A 24009-nucleotide genomic window follows, 5' to 3' on the forward strand; every position below is an offset into this window, starting at 1 on the left:
TGTGACTCAGGTGGAGAGGTCTGGGTAGGAGGGGTCACCTGTTGAGAGAGAACGTGTGACTTTAGGTGCAGGGTCTAGGGAGGTGGGGTCACCGTGGTGAGTGTGGACGTGCGACCCCAGGTAAAGGGTGTGGGGACTGTGTGGCTCTCACCACATCTGCATGGGTCAGGATCACATGGACGGGGAGAGCCCATATGTGCTCTTTGCCTGCAGTGTGTCTTTTCCCCTTTATGATTTCCAACCTCTGCATTAAGGGTGTTGACCTGATTAACCTGTGGTACCTTTTCTTCTCTTAGTCTTCTCACATTCATGTGAGGTCAGGCATGTTTGAGTGGGTTGCTGCTCTGTGTTCTGGTGAGTGACAATGCTTGGTGGTATCATATTAATAACATATCATATCATATGTCTAATCTATGGGGGTCACCACTGCCTGGGTCCCCCTGGACAGAGGTCAGGTGAGCACAGACTAGCCCCCCCTAAGAATGGTCTCCCATGTGCCATGTGAGGGTACCGTGATGGCCCCTAAGGTAGGGGACTGTGTCTGGGCCTCCGACATCTGTGATGAAGGGGAGTCGAAATGGAATCACAGTGAACAAGACATTATTTTAAGAATTTATTTTAAGTGAAATAAAACACACGTCACATACCCTTTACCATCTTCACCATTTTAAGTGCACGTTTCTGAGGCATCAGATCTATTCACTTTCTCGTGGAGCCATCACCACCATTCCTAGGACTTTTCATCTTGCAAAACCAAAATTCCACAACCACGAACGTCTCACTCCCCATTCTCTCCCACTGCCCCTGGCACCGATATCCACTTCAGTCCCTGAGTTGTGGACTCCAGGGCACCCACTGGAGTGGAATCCTGCAGTGTTTGCTGAGGGGTCACTTTGGAAGAGCTGACTTTCAGCCTGAAGCTCTGCCTGTTTGCATCTGAAGAATCTGCATTTAAGGAGAGGGTGTATGAGGAAGGGGCTGTATGAGGGACAAAGGTGTCTAGGGTACAGATGAGCCAGGACCTGACCAGCTGCCTGTTGGGTCCTCTGGATCCATCTCTTGGTCTGTGCCTCATCTGCATCATCACTGTTCCCGCTGGCACCCCTGGGGTGTTGTCTGAGTGAGATTCCCCTGGTGCCCCTGCTCTCCTCCCCTCCTCCTGCTGGTTGGGGAGGAAACTGCTTGCTGTGGGGTCTGTACTCCTGAGGCAGGAAGGACCCTGCAGCGTGGACCTGCAGAGTGTGGGTGTGGTCCCAAGAGCATGGGACCCACATAGGACACAGCATTGGGGCGTGACAAGTGCTAGGGTTGCCTTATCACTGACGCCAAGATCCTGCTCGGGAGGGCGTGGTGGGTGGCCTGGGATCCCAGAGGCCCCATTCCTATCCTGGAGCTTGGAGGGTGCATCCCCATGGGCTCCAGATTCACCCCATATCTCAGCCATATCCCTCTGTCCTGTCTTTGACCTCAGGAAAACGACCTCTACTGATCATTGTCCACAACATAGGCCTGGTCCTGTCGGTATTAGGATTCTTTAATTTAGGCATCCTGGGATAGCAGCTCTTTTTAGGCCTGAGAAGGAACAGCTCAGGAGTATACAACAATTTCAGATGAAACTAATATTCAATGACTATCTCTATAGTGCTAGGTTGTTGACTTCTATTAATCACTATTCTCCTGGTTTTAGCTCTGATGTGGGGATTACAGAGCAGTCAACATTTAAATCTTCTTAATCTGTGTATTTGTAGCATCAGTATCATTACTGACCCATAGTTTTTATGCTTTGGGAAGAGTTATTGATTTCATGTATCATGTAAAGGATTCACAATGATGATAGAGCAGCTAAGATTACAATAATGGCTGGTAAAATGTTCAAATTTTCTCTACCTGTGCATCTATTGTACATATATGAGTTAGTTTAATTGTCAATATTAGTGAAATAATATAGAGGACTAGAGAACTTCTTTTAAAAATCACTATTAATGTGTGTGATGAAAATGTAAAAGTTCTTCCATAATCGGTGATGTTGTATCTTGAGAGCTTAGATGAAATTGATATGCCTTTGTGATATACACTATTTTAGCCTATAATTTCACTTTGAAAATTTTACATCACTTTTTACTTTTATCTCATTTATTGAGAAAGACATAATTGTTATGCTGTTGGCTTCAAACTGCTTGAAAAGGACTTGAGTCCTACCTTATTTTACATTTACATAGGTAGGACTTCAAATATAGGATATGGTGGAGGGCATCCGTGCAACCATTCTAGGTTAGGAGCAGCAGTTTCCACTGCTGAGACTTCTCGTTTGGACACAAATGGTTTTCACAGTATGAAGATTATTAGCATTACTGCTGCTACTGAGACGAATGAGCCTAAAGACAAAATATTTCATGTTGTGTGTGCCTCAGAAGAATATAGTAACCTCCCTGAGAGGCCAAGAAAGTGCTGCAGGAAGTCATATTTACTACTACAAATATACCTGTGAAGTGAGTTTTGCTACTGCTGAGTTAACTGTGTAACCTGAGAATAGTGGGAATCAGTGTAGGAAGCCTCCTATAATAGTGAAGACTGCTCCCATGGACACTACGTCATGGAAGTGTGCTACTACATAGTATGTATCCTGGAGGACAATGTCTGGGGATGATTTGGCTAAGATGATTCCTGTCAAACCACCTACTGTAAAAAGGAAAATAAAGCCTAAAACTCATAATAGAGTGGGATCTCATATAATATTACCTCCGTGAAGAGTTGCTAATCAGGGACTTCCCTGGTGATGCAGTGGTAAAGAATTGGCCTGCCAATATAGGTGAAATGGGTTTGATCCCCAGTCCAGGAAGATTCCACATGCCGCGGAGCAAAAAGCCCGTGCGCCACAACTACTGAGCCTGACCTCTAGAGCCCGTGAGCCACAACTACTGAAGGCCACATGCCTAGAGCCTGTGCTCTGCAACAAGAGAAGCCACCGCCATGAGAAGCCTGCGCATGGCGACGAAGAGTAGCTCCCGCTCACCGCAACAAGAGAAAGCCGGTGCGCAGCAACGAAGACCCAACGCAGCCAAAAATAAAAAAATTAAAAAATTAAATAAAGAGTTTCTAGTCGGCTAGATACTTTTACTCCTGTAGGGATAGAAGTAATTATGGTAGCTGATGCAAAGTATGCTACTGAGTCGACAGCTACCCTTATGGTAAATATGAGATGGGCCCACGAGAGAAATCCTGAAAGGCCAGTGGACATGACTCATAATATTCCCAAATAGCTGAAAGGCAGTTTTTGTCCTAAATCGTACGTAATGATATGTGAAATTATAACAAACCCTGGTAGGCCATGAATACACACTTCAGGGTGACCAAAGAATCAAACTAGGTGTTGCTATAGGATTCGGTTTCCTCCTGCAGGGTCAAAGAATGTAGTGTTGAGATTTCTATCTCTTAACAGTGTGGCAATTCTGGCTGCTTGGACTGAGAGTGGTAATTATAGTAATATGGCTATAGTTAGGGAAGACTAAACAAATAATGGTGTTTGGTATTGGGATTTGACTGCTGGTTTTGGATTAAAGACTATAGTAATACAAGAAATAGCACGAAGAATTGAAGAGACACCTGCTAAAGGTAAGGAGGAAATGGTTAGGTCGACAGAGGCTCCTGCGTGGGCCAGATTGCAGGCTAGAGCTGAATATACAGTTCCACTTGTACCAGAACCAGCTTCTACTATTGGTAATATGAGTAGGAGTAAGAATGATGGGGGAAGTAGTCAAAAGTTTACATGATTTATTTGGGGAAATGCTACCTCAGGTATCCCAGTTATTAGTGGCCCAAGTCAGTTTCTGAACCCTGCAGTATAATGGGTACAACTATAAAGAAAATTATTACAAGTGCAGGGACTGTTATGACTACGTTAAATATTTGGGCATCTCCAAGTAGCGCTCCAGGTTAACATAGCTCAGCCAGGATTAATATCCTCAAGGCGCTGCCTGCTACTCCAGCTCAAGCACCAAATAGTAAATATAAAACACCAATATCTTTGTGATTTGTTGAAAATAATCAGCAGTGTATGAACAGAGGTAAAATGACTTGAGCTCGCATTAGACTGTAAACGTAAAGACAGAGATGGAGCCCTCTGCTCTTGTCCCGTTTAGCTGTGGATCTAGATGGGGTCAATGCAGGTTTCATCACAGCCCCTGAACGAATTTTGTAACAGTTTCTCCTTGGTTTTTTTTTTTTGTAATTTATTTTTATAATGGGGTATAGCTGATTTTCAATGCTGCTGCACATCCACTTGATTCACTTACAGAGAGACATCCATAAATTCTTTTCCAGATTCTTACCAGTCGTATATATTCTTTTATGGTGACTACAGTGTGCCCAGTCTAGTTTTTTGAGCTATAGAGTAGGTCTTGTCAATTACCTATTTGGTCTTTGGAACCCTATCTGTGCTAATTTCAACCCTCTGGTTTATGCCTCACCCCACCCCACCTTTCCCCTTTAGCAGCCTTAAGTTTGTTTTCTAAATGTGTGACTCTCTTTTGTAATTTAGTTCATGTGTAGCCATTTTTAGATTCCACCTATAAGTGATATCTTATGCTAAGTGTCTTTTTGTGTCTGACTTATGTCACTTAGAATGATTGTACCTAAGTTCACCTGAGTTGCTGCAACTGGCCTTATTTCATTGACTCATGGCTGAGTAATATTCCATTGTACATAAGTACCATATCATCTTTATCCATTTTTTCCTTCCAAGGACATTTATATTGTTTCTAAGTCGAGGCTCCTGCAAAAGGGCTGCACTAATAGTTGAAGTGCCTGTGTCTTATGGATTTATGGTTATCCCGAGATATACACCCAGGAGTGGAAGTGCTGTATGCTCTGTAGCTCTATTTTTTTTAATTAATTAATTTTTTTGGCCTGTGTTAGGTCTTTGTTATAGCACGTGGGCTTTCTGTAGTTGCAGCAAGTTGGGGCTACTCTTCGTTGAAGTGCATGGGCTTCTCATTTCAGTGGCTTCTCTTCTTGCAGAGCATGGGCTCTAGGCTTTGGGCTTCAGTAGTTGTGGCTCACGGGCTCTAGAGCACAGGCTCAGTAGTTGTGGTGCACGGGCTTAGTTGCTCCACAGCATGTGTTATTTTTCTGGACCAGGGCTCGAACCCATGTCCTCTGCATTGGCAGTTGGATTCTTAACCACCGCGCCCCCAGGCAAGTCCCTATAGCTCTGTCTGTATTTCTGGCATGGTATGACATGGCTGTTTTGATAAGTACTTTATTTTCTAGTAAATTTCAAGTGTATAAAAAACTTTAAATAGCAGTATAAAGTTTTCCACATTCACAAAATACTCCAGTTTGTTTTACCCTGTGAGAGTAGGAGGGCCACTCTCCCAGGGAACGAGCACATAACCCCAAAATGAGGAATAATTATGGTTTCCACATTATAATCCTATCTACAGACCTGCTTCAACTTTCACCAGCTGCCCCCGCTTTGTGGAAATGTATTTTTCTATTCGAATCCAGTTTTCTTTTCTTGGAACCATCACTGGGGCTTTTCCTCACTTAAAAAACCTTGCTGGGTTTAAAGTGTACAAGATGAGCATGATCTGGGTGGTTTTTCTGTATGGCTTCTTTCACTTAGGATGTTTTCAGTGTTTATCCACATTGTAACATTGATCATTATTTCATTCATTTTTTCCATTGTGATTAAAAACACATAACATTTACTATTTAAATCATTTTTTAAAAACTTTTAAAAAAATTATTTTATTTTATTTTCTATTTTTTGGCTGTGTCGGGTCTTTGTTGCTGCACGCAGGCTTTCTCTAGTTGCGGCGAGCGGGGCTACTCTTCGTTGCTGTGTGCAGGCTTCTCATTGCGGTGGCTTCTCTTGTTACGGAGCACGGGCTCTAGGCGCACAGGTTTCAGTAGTTGTGGCACGAGGGCTCAGTAGCTGTGGCTCACGGGCTTAGTTGCTCTGCGGCATGTGGGATCTTCCAGGACCAGCGCTTGAACTCGTGTCCCCTGCGTTGGCAGGCAGATTCTTAACCACTGTGCCATGGGGAAAGCCCCATTTAAACCATTTGTAAGTACACAGTTCTGTGGCATTAACTACATTCACATTGCTGTAAAAATATCCTCACCATCCATCTCCAGAGCTTTATCTTCCCCATGTGAAACCGTAACCATTAAACACGAACTCATCTCAACCCCTGGCAACCTTATTCTACTTTGTCTTTGAGTTTGACTTATCTGGATACCTCATACTAGTGGAATCATAGAATATTTGTCCTTTTTGTGTCTGGCTGGTTGCACTTAGCACAATGACTTCAAGGTTCGTCCACATTGTAGCATGTGTGAGAATTACCTTAGTTTTAAAGGTTGAATCATATTCCATTGTGTATATACTACACTGTACTTATCCATTCATCTGTTGAAGGATGTGTTGTGTTGCTTCCACCTTTTGGCTATTGTGAATAATGTTGCTATGAATATGGGGTACAAATGTCTGTTCCAGCCTTTGCTTTCTAATATTCTGGGTGTACACCCTGGAGTGGAATCAAGGGATCACATCCATGTGTTTTAGGAGCCACCATACAGTTTTCCACAGCGGCTGTATAATTTTACTTTATTCCTTTATATGACAGAATAATGTAGCTTATGAATCTACCTTATTTTGCTTATCCGTTTACCTGCTGATGGACATTTAAATCTTTTCTACCCTGGGCTATTGTGAACAGTGCTGCTATGAATAATTGGTGTACAAGTTTTTGTTTGAATGCCTGTTTTCCATTTTTTTGGTATATATCTAGGAGTGGAGTTGTTGAACCACATGGTAATTATATTTTATATTTTTAAGTAAATGGTAAAGGTTTGTACGCATAGACTGCACCATTGTGCATCTCCACAAGTAACTTTTAAGGGTTCCAATTTCTCTGCATTGCTGCCAACATTTGTTATTTTTATTTATATATTTTAAAATTGATTTTAAAGTTTATTTTTATTCTAGTGTGTGTGAAGGGGCATCACACTGTGGCTTTCATTTGCATTTTCATCATGACTACTGACGTTTGACATCTTTCCATGTCCTTGTTGACCATTTGTACATCTTGCCTGGAGAGCAGTCCATGCAGCCATTTGTCTGTTTCAAAAATGTTATTGTCTTTTTGTTGATGAGTTGGAAAAGTCCTGGGTATATTCTAGGTAAAGAGTCTTATCAGATATAGAATGTGCCAATATTGTCTTCCATTCTGTGGGCTGTCTTCTTCCTTTCTGGATAGCCTCTTTTGATGCACAAAGGTTTGTAATTTTGAGGAAAGCCAATTTATCTATTTTTTTCTTTCATTTCTTATGCTTTACTGTCAAATCTAAGAAACCATTGGTAAATTCATGGTCAGGAAGATTTAATTCCTTGGTTTATTTGAGAGTTCATACAGTCATCCCTCGGTACCCACTAGGCCAGGCTTTAGGCCTAGGTTTGAGTCAGTGTGAGGGTTCAGGGGTCATGGTTTAGGGTTAGGGGTCATTGTTGGAGAGTCCTGGTAGAGGGCTGTGGCTAAAGGGTCAGGGGTTAGAGTTTAGGGGTCGGGGCAAGGGTCTAGGGGTCTGGGGCTAGGGTTGTTAGGGGGTTACGGTTAGAGGTTAGGGTTATTAGGGTAAAGGTTAGAGTTAGGTTTAAGCACAATTGGCCCTCATTGCCCTCCCCTCTCTTTCTCTCTGAAGCCTCCAGAATGGATAGGACTTGCCCAGGGTCAAACAGGAGTCAGGGAGCTGAGGTCAATAACTGTTTTTCTGGCCTCCCTTCCCCCAGTCCTGGGCTCTGAGAGAAGAATGAAATGTCTGTTCTTGTCTCGGACTGTTTCTTATCCAACTCAACCTCTGTCAAGGATTGGGGAGGGTGTCAGAAGTCATGTATGGTTTCCTTCTGCCCTCCTACCTGGGAAGGGTGATGCTGGCCCTACTCTGCCTGGGCAGCCCCAGGTTCCAGCACAGCCAAGACAGGAGGGCACTCAGCGGACACGTGTGGATTTATACAGGACTGGGGGCAGTGACCTGCCAGCCCCCAGATGCCGCCTTCTTAAGGGCTGGTGGGGCCCTCCTGGCCCTGGAGGCATCCTTTGTTCCATCTGAATGGGCATGAATAGATGATCAAGTCTCAGGCAGGACAGCCTTTGACCTCTGACTATCCAGGCAGGCATCTGTGGTCCTCTAGCTCAGTCCAGCCTGGGCATTGTCAGGCCCTCATGTACAGTTACGGAGCTGACCATGATGCTGGGCAATTCAAGAGCTACCTGGGCAGTGTAGACATTTCTTTGAGAAGTTTCAACTACTAACATGCATGTGGCTGAGAAAAAGGCCTCCCGCTCACAGCCTCATAGGCTGCCAAGAGAAGTAATAATCCTCTAAACATTGGAGTGTGTCCTTGACACAACACCCGTACAGTAGACCATGGCCCTGCAATCCTTTGTCCTTTCAGTCGTTAGAAACTTTTGACATGCATATTCATTAAGAATCAAAGATATGGGAGCACCTGGACCTCCCAGTGGGAGGTTTACACTGACACTGCCATTGTCTTGGAGAGCCATATGCATCCATGTGGCCTCTGGAAGCCTGCCAATTATGGGTTCCATGGCATGGAATAATTCTTGAGCCTCCCGTTACTTCATTGCACAAGAGTTTCCTTACCACCCTAGCATTTGGTTTCTTCCCTTAGAAAAGGAGAGAGAAGAAACTGGAAAAGGAGCAGTATTGTTTTTCAGGGATGGGTAGTTAATATGGCCAGGGAGATGGCATAACTCATGGGCTCCCACATCTCAGGGGCAGGAATGAGGTCTGTGGGTCTTCTGAGGGCACATGGGCTGTTCTGGGCCAGCCTCTGAGATGTGAGGACCTGATGCCCAAGGAAAGAGACTTGAGTTTACCACCACCAATGATCCTGACTTTTCAGCAAGTGAAAGAACTTCTTGCAGTCTTGGGAGGGACAGTAAGAGCACTGGATACATAGCTGCAGCCCCTGACCCTAAGTGAACCCCTTTTTTCCTTTTGTGTCAGATTCTGTGCTGTGCAGTGAGCTGTCATTGACTTAGAATCTGTTGCTTTCTCCCAGCGAACATCTGTTCTCAGGCCCAAGTGCCTCAGTTTTCCTTTGGGAATTACATCTCACCTGCTTCCAGTCCAAACAGTTGCAGAAGGATGACCCCATGTTCCACCCAGCTCGAAGAAGGGTTTACAACCCACATCTAGCCAGTCCCATTTTCCATCTTCTGGTGTTGGGTCAATGATGAGAATGCAACCCAAGCCAGATCAAAGGCATTTAAAACCATGACTTTTTGGAATCCAAGAAAAGGAGAAACTCTTTCTCGGAAAATGGATGGTGAGTGGTTGTCAGCCTAGAACTGCTGTTGGCCCAAGGGCAGTGAGAGAGCCTGTGCCTGTGAATGGGGTCCCCCAAAGGCACTGAGCGGGACAAAGGTTTGGAGAGAAGCAAGATCACACTGAGACAGTGTGAGCCGCTGGACCTGCCAGGTCCAAACCCATTCTTCAACTTGTCACTTGCAAGTATTAATGTATTTCTACCCTTACAATAAATACTAATTTATTTTACTTCCGTAAGTGTGTCCAGTCACTGGGAAAAGAAAAAGTCCTGGTTGATACATCTGAGTCAATAATCCCTGATCCTTCCTCAGGTGTCCTCACTGGGTAGGCGTGGCTGGGGGAGGTGAAGACACTGGGTGGGGTCATATACTAGGGGAGCTGCCAGACATCTCTGTCCCTGCTCCTTCCCTGTCCCAGGAGGGGGAAACCCTGGAAGAGTGATAGGATAACCAGTAGAGGAAGAGGTTCCTCAGTGATTAATTGGCCTTTGTGTGTTTTCCTTAATTTAGGGACCATTTTGGTAATGTGTTTTTACAAAGAAATCCCCCTTTTCCTCTAGGTTTCCAGTTTGTTACAGTAGGTTTCTCTTATTTGATGTTTACTTTTTCCTGTCTAATTTTCTACAGAATCATGACAAATAATGAACAAATACTGATACTTTACTATTAACTGAAGTCCTTATTCACGTTCCTTTGTTATACCTTTCCTTGTTCCAGTGTCTCAAAGGACATGGGGTCATCATGTCTGTTTAGTCTCTTCTGGGCTCTGACAGTTGCTCAGACTCTCCTTGTTTCCATGACCTTGACAGTGAGGAGGAGGACTGGTCAGGTATTATATAGACTCCCGGGCACTGGGATTTGCTTGGTGTTTTTGTCGTGGTTAGACTTGGCTTTGAAAAAGCAGATCACAGAGGTGAAGTGCTTCCTCTTCACTATATATCAAGAGGACAGGCTCTTAAGGAAACTTCTCACTTATATTCTTAACTTTGGTCACCTAGCTGAAGTAGTGTTTGTCAAGTTTTCCCACAGGTTAATTTTTTTCCCATGTCCCTCCTGTGTGTGTTATTTAGGAGGAAGTCATAATGCAGAAGCCACACTTGAGGAGAGAGGGGTTAGCTTCACATCCTTGATGGACAGCTGAGTGTCTATATGAATTGTTTAGAAGCTTTGCGCATAGGAGATTTCTATTTAACACCATTCATCGAAAACTATGTAATTTATTTTTACCAGTTTGGACACGTGAATGATTACTGTAAACTTTTGGTTATAATCCAGCACTACATTATTAGACTGCTTAGTTCATTCTTGCTTTGGCTGTTGAGAGCTTTTTCCATTTGCTCCTGTTTTCATTTTACATAATTTTTCTTTTGTGGGTTTTTAAAATTTTGGGTACTTCTTTACTTTCTGATATTTTAAGATTACGCTGCTTCATATATTTACTGTCTCAGTCCTAGCATCAGCCCTTTCTTCAAAGAGCCCTTGTTCCTTTTATTAGAGAATGGTATTAAAAACTTACATGTGGGAGCTAAATATGCTCAGCTGACAGTACATAGAAGTACATGCATGTATCCCAGCCTATGCATATACACATAATTATAAAGATATCCATATGGAACTATGTGTAGGCTAAAGACAGTTTATACCGATGTCTCCAACCGGATCTGTTATGACATGGATATCGTAACCTTCTCCCTTTGTTTGACTGTAACATCCCACTCCAGTGGTAAGAAACCTGGCTTCCACCATTTGTCATTTATTAAATTCAGTGCTTGTTCCATTAGATTACTGATATAGTAGTTTCAGTACTGTTAGCTACTACCCATCATGGGAAAGAACTTAGAGTCCACTGTGTATGTATGGCACATTTTGTCTTTGGTCTACAGATTCTGTACATTTCCAAAGTTAACTTAGGTCAGCCCATTTGTCCCACTACCAACAGTGAGTTTTTCCATACATTTCTGAAACAGTTAGATTCTTTGTTACATTCTGTATTCCAGTCTTTGACACTCCCATATCCTAAGTAGCTAAGTTTGAATAGATTGTAAATTACTTGTTGTGTTGTAAAAATCTGTGGGTGTAGACAAATGCATAGTGACAGGTATTCACCACTAAAGTATCATATGGACTATTTCTACCACATATTCCTTAAACTGTTTACCAGTGTCAGTTTTACCTTTTCTAGAATGTCATATAAATGAGGTCATACAGTGTGTAGCACTTCAGACTGGATTCTTTCACTTAGCAATGTACATGTTAGTTGCATCTATATCTATCTATATATATTTGCATGGGTTGATGATCCATTCCTTTATATCTCTGAATACTATTGCACTGCATGTATATGAGAGGAAAAATAATTTTCCCTCTACACTTCTATGTTCTTTATTGAGATCTCCCTTGTAATGAAAAAGAGACGAACTGGAGAAAACAATCAGAAGTTTAATATATACCATGCGTACCTCCTGTATACTTGAAAGATACCCAGGAAAACTGAGTCACTCCCTGAAATGGCCCAAGCCATTACCTTAAATGCTATCTTCTGCTGAGAACAAAAGAAAGATGTTAGGGAATGGAGGAAGCCATTTAAGGGATGTTATTAGTCAAAGCCCAGTAAACAAGGGTATGGTTGTTACACAGATTTACATCCAGGCCTATTTCATTGACAAGCTTTTTTTTTTTTTAAACATTTATTTATTTGGCTGCACTGGGTCTTAGTTGCAGCCTGTGTAATCTTTAGTGGCGGCATGCAGGCCCTTAATTGCAGCATGTGGGACCTAGTTCCCTGACCAGGGATTGAACCCTGGTCCCCTGCATTGGGAGTGTGGAGTCTTAACCACTGGACAAGCAGGGAAGTCCCAACAAACTTTTCTTGATATTTAGTCATCTTTCAATTCCTGGTCCAAAGAGGGACATACGCTTACAAATGGAGATATCCTTAATAAATGGAAATTTACCTCCTAAAAGGGCATTTTCTACTTTATTTATTTATTTGCGGTACATGGGCCTCTCACTGTTGTGGCCTCTCCCGTTGCGGAGCACAGGCTCTGGACGTGCAGGCTCAGCGGCCATGGCTCATGGGCCCAACCACTCCGCAGCATGTGGGATCTTCCCACACTAGGGCACGAACCCGTGTCCCCTGCATCGGCAGGCAGACTCTCAACCACTGTGCCACCAGGGAAGCCATCTACTTGGTTTTGAAAGATTCTCCTGGGTCTGCTGTTTCTTAAATTAACCAGTCCAAAATAATCCTTTTGTCAAATGGGCATATTTTGGGGTGGTGTATTCTGCTCCCCTTGACATGTATGTGCCCTAATTTGCTTATGAATTCATCTACAGAAGGACATCCTGATATCTTAAGTTTTTAGCCATTATGAATAGAGCTGCTGTGCATTACTTGATGCTAGTTTTGGTTTGAACACAGTTTTTCAAAGCAGTTGTCTAAATACAAGAGGTACACTTCTTGGATCCTAAGGTGAGACTTTTTAGATTTGGAAAAAACTGCCAAACTGTCTTCCAAAGTTGGTTGTACATGCATTCCACCAGTATCTTGAGTATATTCTTGTATGCTTATTTACTGCCTGTTTATCTTCCTGGGCTAGGTGTGTGTTTCAATCTTTACTAAATTTTAATGGCGTTGTTGGCATAATTTGAGTACAAATCCTTTATCAGATATGTGTTTTGGAAATAGTTTCTTGCAGTTTGTGGTTTGTCTTCCTGTTTTCTGAATAAGGTCACCAGACCCAAAATCATGTAGATTATCTTTTTTGTCTAGCATTTTTATAGTTTGGTAATTTAAATTTGTCTATGGGCAATTTTGAGTGAATTTTGGTTTAAGTTGTAATGTTTGTGTCTACATTCATTTCATTACATATGGTTTGTAATTAATTGCTCCTTAACCAATTTTAGAGAAGATACAGTGAGACACTTGGCTCCATTTCAGTTTGGATTTCCAAACTTAGTATATACAGCAGAACTGCCTTCCGGATGAGGCCTCTGGGTTTGTGAGTGCGGCACTCCCGGCACTTTTCTCACGTGCCACAGGGGGCGCCAAACCAACCTGTCTGACCCTGGGGGCACAGGTGCACCCTGCCCACAGACTTTGCTCTGTGACAAGCAGACGGGAGCTTTGTCTCCTGTCAGGGCTTAGGTTTCTGGAACATGAGGCATTGTCCACACTGACAGGGGCTGGGTTTTCTCAGGAGCCACTGGTGAGGAGACTCCGCAAGAGGAAAAAATAAGCAAGTGTGGAGAATCTTCCTGTGCAACTGACTGCTGGCTGGGTGGGTGCATCTTCAGGGGACACAGGAGAGAAAGAGTTTAATGTGGAATACTGTGTGCTTTTAGTTAGCTTTATATGCAGTGTAGATGGTGACCACTGTCGTTCTTTGGAGTCCGGTGTCTAGTTTTCCAGGCACTGGTTGTTGATGGCTTTAGGTAGAATAAACATTTTTTAAAAACTTTATTGCAGTATAATTGCTTTACAATGGTGTGTTAGTTTCTGCTTTATAACAAAGTGAATCGGTAAAACATATACATATGTTCCCATATCTCTTCCCTCTTGCGTCTCCCTCCCTCCTACCCTCCCTATCCCACCCCTCTAGGTGGTCACAAAGCACCAAGCTGATCTCCCTGTGCTATGCGGCTGCTTCCCACTAGCTATCTATTTTACGTTTGGTAGTGTATATATGTCCAAGCCACTCTCTCACTTTGTCACAGCTTACCCTTCCCCCTCCCCATATCCTCAAGTCCATTCTCTAGTAGGTCTGTGTCTTTATTCCTGTCTTACCCCTAGGTTCTTCATGACATTTTTTTCCTTAAATTCCATATATATGTGTCAGCATATGGTATTTGTCTTTCTCTTTCTGACTTACTTCACTCTGTATGACAGACTCTAGCTCCATCCACCTCATTACGAATAGCTCAATTTCGTTTCTTTTGGGGGCTGAGTAATATTCCATTGTATATATGAGCCACATCTTCTTTATCCATTCATCTGATCATGGACACTTAGGTTGATTCCATCTCCTGGCTATGGTAAATAGAGCTGCAATGAACATTTTGGTACATGACTCTTTTTGAATTATGGTTTTCTCAGGGTATATGCCCAGTAGTTGGATTGCTGGGTCATATGGTAGTTCTATTTGTAGTTATTTAAGGAACCTCCATACTGCTCGCCATAGTGGCTGTACCAATTCACATTCCCACCAGCAGTGCGAGAGTTCATTTTTCTCCACATCCTCTCCAACATTTATTGTTTCTAGATTTTTTGATGATGGCCATTCTGACTGGCGTGAGGTGATATCTCATTCTAGTTTTGATTTGCATTTCTCTAATGATTAATGATGTTGAGCATTTTTTCATGTGTTTGTTGGTAGTCTGTATATCTTCTTTGGTGAAATGTCTAGGTCTACTGCCCATTTTTGGATTGGGTTGTTACTTTTTTTGTTATTGAACTGCATGAGCTGCTTGTAAATTTTGGAGATTAATCCTTTGTCAGTTGCTTCATTTGCAAATATTTTCTCCCATTCTGAGGGTTGTCTTTTCATCTTGTTTATGGTTTCCTTTGCTGTGCAAAAGCTTTGAAGTTTCATTAGGTCCCATTTGTTTGTTTTTGTTTTTATTTCCATTTCTCTAGGCGGTGGGTCAGATAGGATCTTGATGTGATTTATGTCATAGAGTGTTCTGCCTATGTTTTCCTCTAAGAGTTTGATAGTTTCTGGCCTTACATTTAGGTCTTTAGTCCATTTTGAGCTTATTTTTGTGTATGGTGTTAGGGAGTGATCTAATCTCCTACTTTTACACGTACCTGTCCAGTTTTCCCAGCACCACTTATTGAAGAGGCTGTCCTTTCTCCACTGTACATTCCTGCCACTTTATCAAAGATAAGGTGACCATATGTGCGTGGGTTGGTTATTATAGGTCTTTTCCTTCTGTTGTGTTTCTTGCCTAGAGAAGATCCTTTAGCATTTGTTGTAAAGCTGGTTTGGTGGTGCTGAACTCTCTCAGCTTTTGCTTGTCTGTGAAGGTTTTAATTTCTCCATCCAATCTGAATGAGATCCTTGCTGGGTAGAGTAATCTTGGCTGTAGGTTGTTCTCCTTCATCACTTTAAATATGTCCTGCCAGTCCCTTCTGGCTTGCAGAGTTTCTGCTGAAAGATCAGCTGTTAACCTTATGGGGATCCCCTTGTGTGTTATTTGTTGTTTTTCCCTTGCTGCTTTTAATATGTTTTCTTTGCATTTAATTTTTGACAGTTTGATTAATATGTGTCTTGGCATGTTTCTCCTTGGCTTTATCCTGTATGGTACTCTCTGTGCTTCCTGGACTTGATTAACTATTTCCTTTCCCATATTAGGGAAGTTTTCAACTATAATCTCTTCAAATATTTTCTCAGTCCCTTTCTTTTTCTCTTCTTCTTCTGGAACACCTATAATTCGAATGTTGGTGCGTTTAATGTTGTCCCAGAGGTCTCTGAGACTGTCCTCAGTTCTTTTCATTCTTTTTTCTCTATTCTGCTCTGAAGTAGTTATTTCCACTATTTTATCTTCCAGGTCACTTATCCGTTCTTCTGCCTCAGTTATTCTGCTATTGATCCCTTCTAGAGTATTTTTAATTTCATTTATTGTGGTGTTCATCGTTGCTTGTTTCATCTTTAGTTCTTCTAGGTCCTTGTCAAATGTTTCTTGCATTTTCTCTATTCTATTTCCAAGATGTTGGATCATCTTTACTATCATTATTCTGAATTCTTTTTCAGGGAGACTGCCTATTTCCTCTTCATTTGTTAGGTCTGGTGGGTTTTCATCTTGCTCCTTCATCTGCTGTGTGTTTTTCTGTCTTCTCATTTTGCTTCTCTTACTGTGTTTGGGGGGGGGGTCTCCTTTTTGCAGGCTGCAGGTTCGTAGTTCCCGTCGTTTTTGGTGTCTGTCCCCAGTGGCTAAAGTTGGTTCAGTGGGTTGTGTAGGCTTCCTGGTGGAGGGTGCCTGTGTTCTGGTGGATGAGGCTGGATCTTGTCTTTCTGGTGGGCAGGTCCACGTCTGGTGGTGTGTTTTGGGGTGTCTTGGACTTATTATGATTTTAGGCAGCCTCTCTGCTAATGGGTGGGGTTGTGTTCCTGTCTTGCTAGTTGTTTGGCATAGGGAGTCCAGCACTGTAGCTTGCTGGTCATTGAGATAAGCTGGGTGTTGGTGTTGAGATGGAGATCTCTGGGAGATTTTCGCCGTTGGATATTGCGTGGAGCTCGGAGGTCTCTTTTGGACCCGTGTCCTGAAGTTGGCTCTCCCACCTCAGAGGCACAGCACTGACTCCTGGCTGCAGCACCAAGAGCCTTTCATCCACACGGCTCAGAATAAAAGGGAGAAAAAGGAGAAAGAAAGAAAGAATGGAAGAAAGAAAGAGGATAAAATAAAGTAAGGTCAAATAAAATAAAGTTATTAAAATAAAGAATTATTAAGAAAAAAATTTTTTAAGTAAAAAAAACAAAACCCCCCAAAAAACGGGCGGATAGAACCCTAGGACAAATGGTGAAAGCAAAGGTATACAGACAAAATCTCACACAGAAGCATACACGTACACACTCACAAAAAGAGGAAAAGGGGAAAAAAATAATAAATCTTGCTCTCAAAGTCCACCTCCTCAATTTGGGATGATTCGTTGTCTATTCAGGTATTCCAGAGATGCAGGGTACATCAAGTTGATTGCGGAGCTTTAATCCGCTGCTTCTGAGGCTGCTGGGAGAGATTCCCCTTTGTCTTCTTCGTTCGCACAGCTCCCGGGGCTCAGCTTTGGATTCGGCCCCGCCTCTGCGTGTAGGTCGCCGGAGGACGTCTGTTCTTCGCTCAGACAGGACGGGGTTAAAGGAGCCGCTGATTCGGGCGCTCTGGCTCCCTCAGGCCGCGGGGGAGGGAGGGGCACGGAGGCGGGGCGAGCGTGCGTCGGCGGAGGCCGGCGTGACGTTGCGTCAGCACGAGGCGCGCCCGTGCGTTCTCCCGGGGATGTTGTCTGTGGCGCCCGGGACCGTGGCGGTGGCGGGCAGCACAGGCTCCCGGGAGGGGAGGTGTGGAGAGTGACCTGTGCTCGCACACGGGCTTCTTGGTGGCGGCAGCAGCAGCCCCAGCGTCCCACGCCCGTCTCTGCGGTCCGCGCTTTCAGGCGCGCCTCGCGCCCGTCTCTGGAGCCTCCTTTCAGCAGCGCTCTGAATCCCCTCTCCTCACGCACCAGGAAACAAAGAGGGAAGGAAAAGTCTCTTGCCTCTTCGGCAGCTCCAGACTTTTCCCCGGACTCCCTCCCGGCCGGCCGTGGCGCACTAACTCCCTTCAGGCTGTGTTCACGCCGCCAGCGCGCTCTGACTGAAGCCCGAGCCTCAGCTCCCAGCCCCGCCCGCCCCGGCGGGTGAGGAGACAAGCCTCTCGGGCTGGTGAGTGGCGGTCGGCACCGGTCCTCTGTGCGGGAATCTCTCTGCTTGGCCCTCCGTACCCCTGTGGCTGCGGTCTCCTCCGCGGCTCCGAAGCTTTCCCCCTCTGCCACCCGCAGTCTCCGCCCGCGAAGGGGCTCCTAGTGTGTGGAAACCGTTTCTCCTTCACGGCTCCCTCCCACTGGTGCAGGTCCCGGCCCTATCCTTTTGTCTCCGTTTATTCTGTTTTCTTTTGCCCTACCCAGGTACGTGGGGAGTTTCTTTCTTTCTTTTTTTTTTTTTTTCGGTACGCGGGCCTCTCACTGTTGTGGCCTCTCCCGTGGCGGAGCACAGGCTCCGGACGCGCAGGCTCAGCGGCCATGGCTCACGGGCCTAGCCGCTCCGCGGCATGTGGGATCTTCCCGGCCCGGGGCATGAACCCGTGAACCACTGCGCCACCGGGGAAGCCCCGTGGGGAGTTTCTTGCCTTTTGGGAGGTCTGAGGTCTTCTGCCAGCGTTCAGTAGGTGTTCTGTAGTGGTGGTTCCACGTGTAGCTGTATTTCTGATGTATCTGTGGAGAGGAAGGTGATCTGCGTGTCGTACTCTTCCGCCATCTTCCCCCTCTCCCGAACATTTTAATAATAGTAATTTTTCTGACGCATGAGCATGGAATATTGTTTCCTATTGTGCCTTCAGTTTCTTTACCAGTGCTTTATAGTTTTCTGAGTATAGGTCTTTCGTGTCCTTGGTTAAGTTCATTGCTAAATAGTTCGTTCTTTTGGATGGAATTGTAAATGGGATTGTTTTCTTAATGTTTCTTGCTGGTGGTTCATTATTAGTGTATAGAAACGAAACTGATGTGTGTATATTGAGTGCATATTTTGCAACTTTACTGAATTTATTTTTTAACATATTTTTTGAAGTAATGTGAAAAATTGCAATACTAAAATCTCACCGTTTCTACTGCCCCCCAGGTGATCCACAGGACCCACGACATGGTAGCTACTAATACACTCTTCCCACGGTGCCTCTTAATCCCGTGCGGACTCCTACAAGGGAAATAAGTATCACAACTTTGGTTGAACGTGGTCTGGGTAAGTCTTGGCCTCTATAAGAAAAATTTGATGTCTGTCTTCTCTGATTTTCTGGCATGATACTGACATGGTTGTCTAGAAAAGTAATTTACTTTCCAGCAATTTAAAATGTACAGAAAAGTTGCAATAATGTCAAAAAGTACTCACATTTGCCACTTGACACAAAATGCTCAGTGTGTTTTGCCCAAGGCACCAGCACATAACCCCTAAATGAAGAAATCCTGATGTCCACGTTATAATTTAATACTCAGCCCCACTTCAACCTTCACCTACTGTCCGAACGGTATGAAAATGTCTTTTTCCATCCTGATCCAGTTTTCTTTTTCTGGAACCATGACTGAGTTTCTCCCTCATTTGGACAACCTTGATGGATTTGAAGCAGACAAGATGAGTATGGGATCTAGGGGGCCTTTTCTGTATGGCTTTTTTCACTAAGAATGTTTTTAACGTTCATTTTTGTAACAAATATCAGCGCTACACTTTTTTTTTCATTGTCATTAGAAATACAAAACACGACTTTAGCATTTAATTCACTTTATGTATACAGTTTTGTTGTATTAACTACCTTCATTTAGTTGCACAAACAAGTTAACTAACATGTGTACCTCCTGTGTGCATGGCAGATACCCAGGAAATGGAGTAACACCCTGAAACGGCCCAAGACATCACCTTAAGTACCGTCTTCATCTAAAAGGGAAAAAAAGGAAGGCTATAGTTGTTTCTGTCTACATTCATTTGATTGTATATGGTTTCCAATTGATGTTGTATAACTAGTTGTGGAGAAGTCATGGGATAGGTGGCTTCATTTCAGTTTGAATTTCCAAATTTAGTGGATTCTGCAGGCTTGTTACAAGGTTTACAAACTTCATATTGGATCAGGACATCCCCTGGTGTAACTGGTATTCATGGTTTGTTCAACAGTTAAAGTTCTGTGTGATATGAGTTCATCCGGGAGTAATCCAGGTTAGTTTCTGTGATACATTTGTCCCAGGATGAAAGGACAAGAGAACGAAGACCTAATTTATAAAAGTGCCTTCAAACTAATTGATACTGAAGTATAGTTAACCTACAATGTTGTGTTAATTTCTGCTGCACAGCAAAGTGATTCATATATACGTACATACATATATACATATTTTTCATATTCTTTTCCATTATGGTTCATTACAGGGTATTGAATACAGTTCCCTGTGCTGTACAGGAAGACCTTACGTATCCATCCTATATCTAATAATTTGCATCTACTAATACCAAACTCCCAATCCATCCCTCTCCCCTGTCTTCCCCTTGACAACCACAAGTCTGTTTTCTATATTTGTGAGTCTGTGTTTGTTCTGTAGATAGGTTCATTTGGGTCTCATTTTATAATCCACATATAAGTGATATCATATGGTATTTGTTGTTCTCTGTCTGACTGACTTCACTTTGTATGATAATCTCTAGGTCCATCCATGTAGCTGCAAATGGCATTATTTCATTCTGTTTTATGGCTGAGTAATGTTCCGTTGTATATATGTACCACATCTTCTATATCCATTCATCTGCTGAGGGACATTCAGGTTGCTTCCACGTCTTGGCTATTGTGAATAGTGCTGCTGTGAATGCTGGGGTGCGTGTATCTTTTCGAATTATAGTTTTGTCTGGATATGTGCCCAGGAGTGGGATTGCTGGGTCATATGGTAATTCTAGTTTTAGTTTTTGAGGAACCTCCATACTGTTTTCCATAGTGGCTGCATCAATTTACATTCCCACCAGTAGTGTAGTAGGGTTCCCTTTTCTCCACACCCCTTCCAGCATTTCTTTCTAGACATTTTAATGATGGCCATTCTGACCACTATGAGGTGATAACTCGCTGTAGTTTTGATTTGCGTTCTCTAATAATTAGCGATGTGGAGCATCTTTTCATGTGCCTGTTGGCTATCTGTATGTCTTTGGAGAAATGTCTGTTTAGACCTTCTGCTTATTTTTTGATTTTTTTTTCTTTTTTGAGCTGTATGAGCCGTTTGTATATTTTAGAATTAAGACCTTGTTGGTCGCATCATTTGCAGGTATTTTCTCCCAAACAGTTAGCACAGGTAGTGGAACAACTGGATACCCACATGCAGAAGAGTAAAGTTGGACCCTTACCTCCCCCCACCCCATATACAAAATCAACACAAAATGGACCAAAGGCCTAGGTGCAAGAGCCAAAATTATAAAACTCGTAGAAGAAAACATGAGAGTAAATCTTCACGACCTTGGATTTGGTCATGATATCTTAGATCTACCGAGAACACAAGCAACAAAAGACAAAATAGATGAATTAGACTTCCTCAAAATGAAAAGGAGTTGTGTGTAAAAGGAGCAAGGAATAAGATAAGCCACCATCCAAAATGGCGCAGGATGTTTGCAGACCATGTATCTGATAAAGGACTGTATGTAGCCCACCGGCCAAGCCCCCGGTTGTCCAGTGGAGTGTCTGTGCGGCCCCTCCCGTCCTCGGTGATCAGGGAATTTCAGGCCCCACGGCACCCGAGGGGTGGTCACTGGTCATCCTCGGCACCCTCAAGGAGTGAGTGAGTGCTGGATGGTGTTGAGCCCCGATGCACTCCCATTACTGCCCTCAAAGGCTGAAGCCTTCAGCATGCCTCCAGAAGGACACAGAGTATTTGCAAGTCTTTGAGAGCCAAGAGAACAGTCTTCACTTTTCTGAAAAGGGCATCTTACTATCTCACAGCATGACCATTTTCAATCTGGCTCTCGGGGTGCCCTCCCACCTTCTTTATTTCTCTGAGAGTGGCCATGGTGGTTTGGCTGTCCCCAGTCCCCACACCAGGTGAGAAGGCCAGTGGGGCCAGATCCTGGTGGTCCTTAGCTTCGTTGGAGATTAACCCAGACCCTCGGCCTGCGATTGAACGGGGATGCCCCTGCTTCTCCCCATCACCGATTCTCATCTCCTCCTCTATCTCTTTTCCTCTTGCTTTTCAGTGTCAGATTTACCTGATGGTCACCACTCACAGCTCCCGCAGAGCCCAGAGATTTCTCCTTGAAGGAAAGGTTCTGGAAAATCAGAGGGATAAATAAAGGATGCAGCTGATTTCCGCCTTGTGCTGACACCCAAGGGGGTGAGGAGAGTGAGTGTTTTCTCATTAGAATTTTAAATCCTCCAAGTAATAGATCATTGGGGGTGGGGGGCATCCAGTGTTTTCCTGCTCATTCTCATAATGTCATTCCTGAATTTTTATGTGGTAAGTAATTTATATTATTTATCAGTAATTTGATTATTGATATAATCAAATTATTATCAAATTATCCTGAGGGGGATATCCATTTAAAAAATGTTAGAGGTAACTCCAAGGGATTTACAACAAACAAGGACACAGAACCCGTTCTCCAGACACTGGCTGAGAGATTCCTACCCTGAGCCGCAGTCCCCTGGAGGGCGGAGTGGCCATGACTCTCCTCCCACAGGTGAGCCTACACAGGCACATCCCACGTGGGACCACTGCATCGCAGAATCTTAGAGTGGCCAATGGCAGGCCGCTGGCCAGAGATGCGGACAAGAGAAAACTGCCCAGCAGCCTGGGACAACCCCGGGGTGAGGCCTTAGGAAGGGCCAGTGTCAGAGCCTCAGAGATAACTTGAAGAGAGTTCAGGCTGTTAAGGACATCGTCAGAGATGCACTTAGGGACATATTCAGGGCCTTAGTTGTGGACAGGATCAGGGCATTATTTAGTGACAGCTGAGACTATAGGGGAGAGCATCAGGGCCTGATACTGTCCCTGACAAAGTCCGTAACCCTATGCCTGACTCAGGCCCTGACAGTGTACCTAACAGAAGGCCCGGACGCCAGTCCTAACCAAGACCCTGACACTGTCCCTAACAAAGGCTCTGATGGTAGTGCTAACCAAGGCCCTGACACAGTCCCAAAGTAGGGCCTGAGACTACGGCTAACTCAGGCCATGACACGATACCTAACCAAGGCTCTGATGCTAATCCTAACTCAGGCCCTGACACTGTCCCTAACTAAGGCCCTGACACTACTCCAAGCTCAGGTCCTGACACGATACCTAATGAAGGCTCTGATGCTAATCCTAACCAAGGCTCTGTTGCTAGTCCTAAGTAAGGCCCTGACACTGTCCTAATTTATGCCCTGACACTACACTGAACACAGACGCTGACACTGTTCCTAAGAGAGGCAATGATTCTATTCCTAACTCAGTCCTTGACACTACTAGAAGCTCAGGCCCTCACACGATACCTAATGAAGGCTCTGATGCTAATCCTAACTAAATTTCTGACACTAATCCTAAATAAGGCCTTGACAGTACTCCTAACTAAGCCCCTGACACTGACCCTAACTAAGGCCTTGACACTACTCCTAACTCAGGCCCTGTCATTATACCTAACGAAAGCTCTGATGCTAAACCTAACTAAGGCCTTGACAGTGACACTAACTAAGGCCCCAGCCCTAGCCACAGCCCTAGCCCTAGCCCTAGTCCCAGCCCCAGCCCCAGCAGTAGCCCCAGCCCCAGCCCTAGCCCCAGCCCCTGCCCTAGCCCCAGCCCCAGCCCGAGCCCAAGCCCCAGCCCCAGCCCCAGCCCGAGCCCTAGCCGCAGCCGCAATCCCAGCCCTAGCCCCAGCCCCAGCCCCAGCCCCAGCACCAGCCCCAACCACAGCCCTAGCCCCAGTCCCAGCCCCAGCCCCAGCACTAGCCCCAGACCCAGCCCTAGCCTTAGCCTCAGCCCCAGCTCCAGGCCCAGCCAAAGCCCCAGCCCCAGCCCCAGCCACAGATCCAGCCCCAGCCCCAGCCCCAGCCCTAGGCCCAGTCCCAGCCCTAGCCCCAGCCCTAGCCCCCGCCCCAGCCCAAGCCCCAGCCCCAGCCCCAGCCCCAGCCACAGGTCCAGCCCTAGCCCTAGCCCTAGCCCCAGCCCCAGCCCCAGCCGTAGCCCCAGTCCCAGCCCCAGCCCCAGCACCAGCACTAGCCCCAGACCCAGCCCTAGCCTTAGCCTCAGCCCCAGCTCCAGCCCCAGCCAAAGCACCAGCCCCAGCCCCAGCCACAGGTCCCGCCCCAGCCTCAGCCCTATCCCTAGCCGCAGTCCCAGCCCCAGCCCCAGCCCCAGCCCCAGCCCCAGCCCCAGCCCTAGCCGTAGCCTCAGCCCCAGCTCCAGCCCCAGCCAAAGCCCCAGCCA

This window comes from Mesoplodon bidens (assembly GCF_964165515.1).
Source record: "Mesoplodon bidens genome assembly, chromosome: 10".
NCBI classification, from domain to species: Eukaryota; Metazoa; Chordata; class Mammalia; order Artiodactyla; family Ziphiidae; genus Mesoplodon; species Mesoplodon bidens.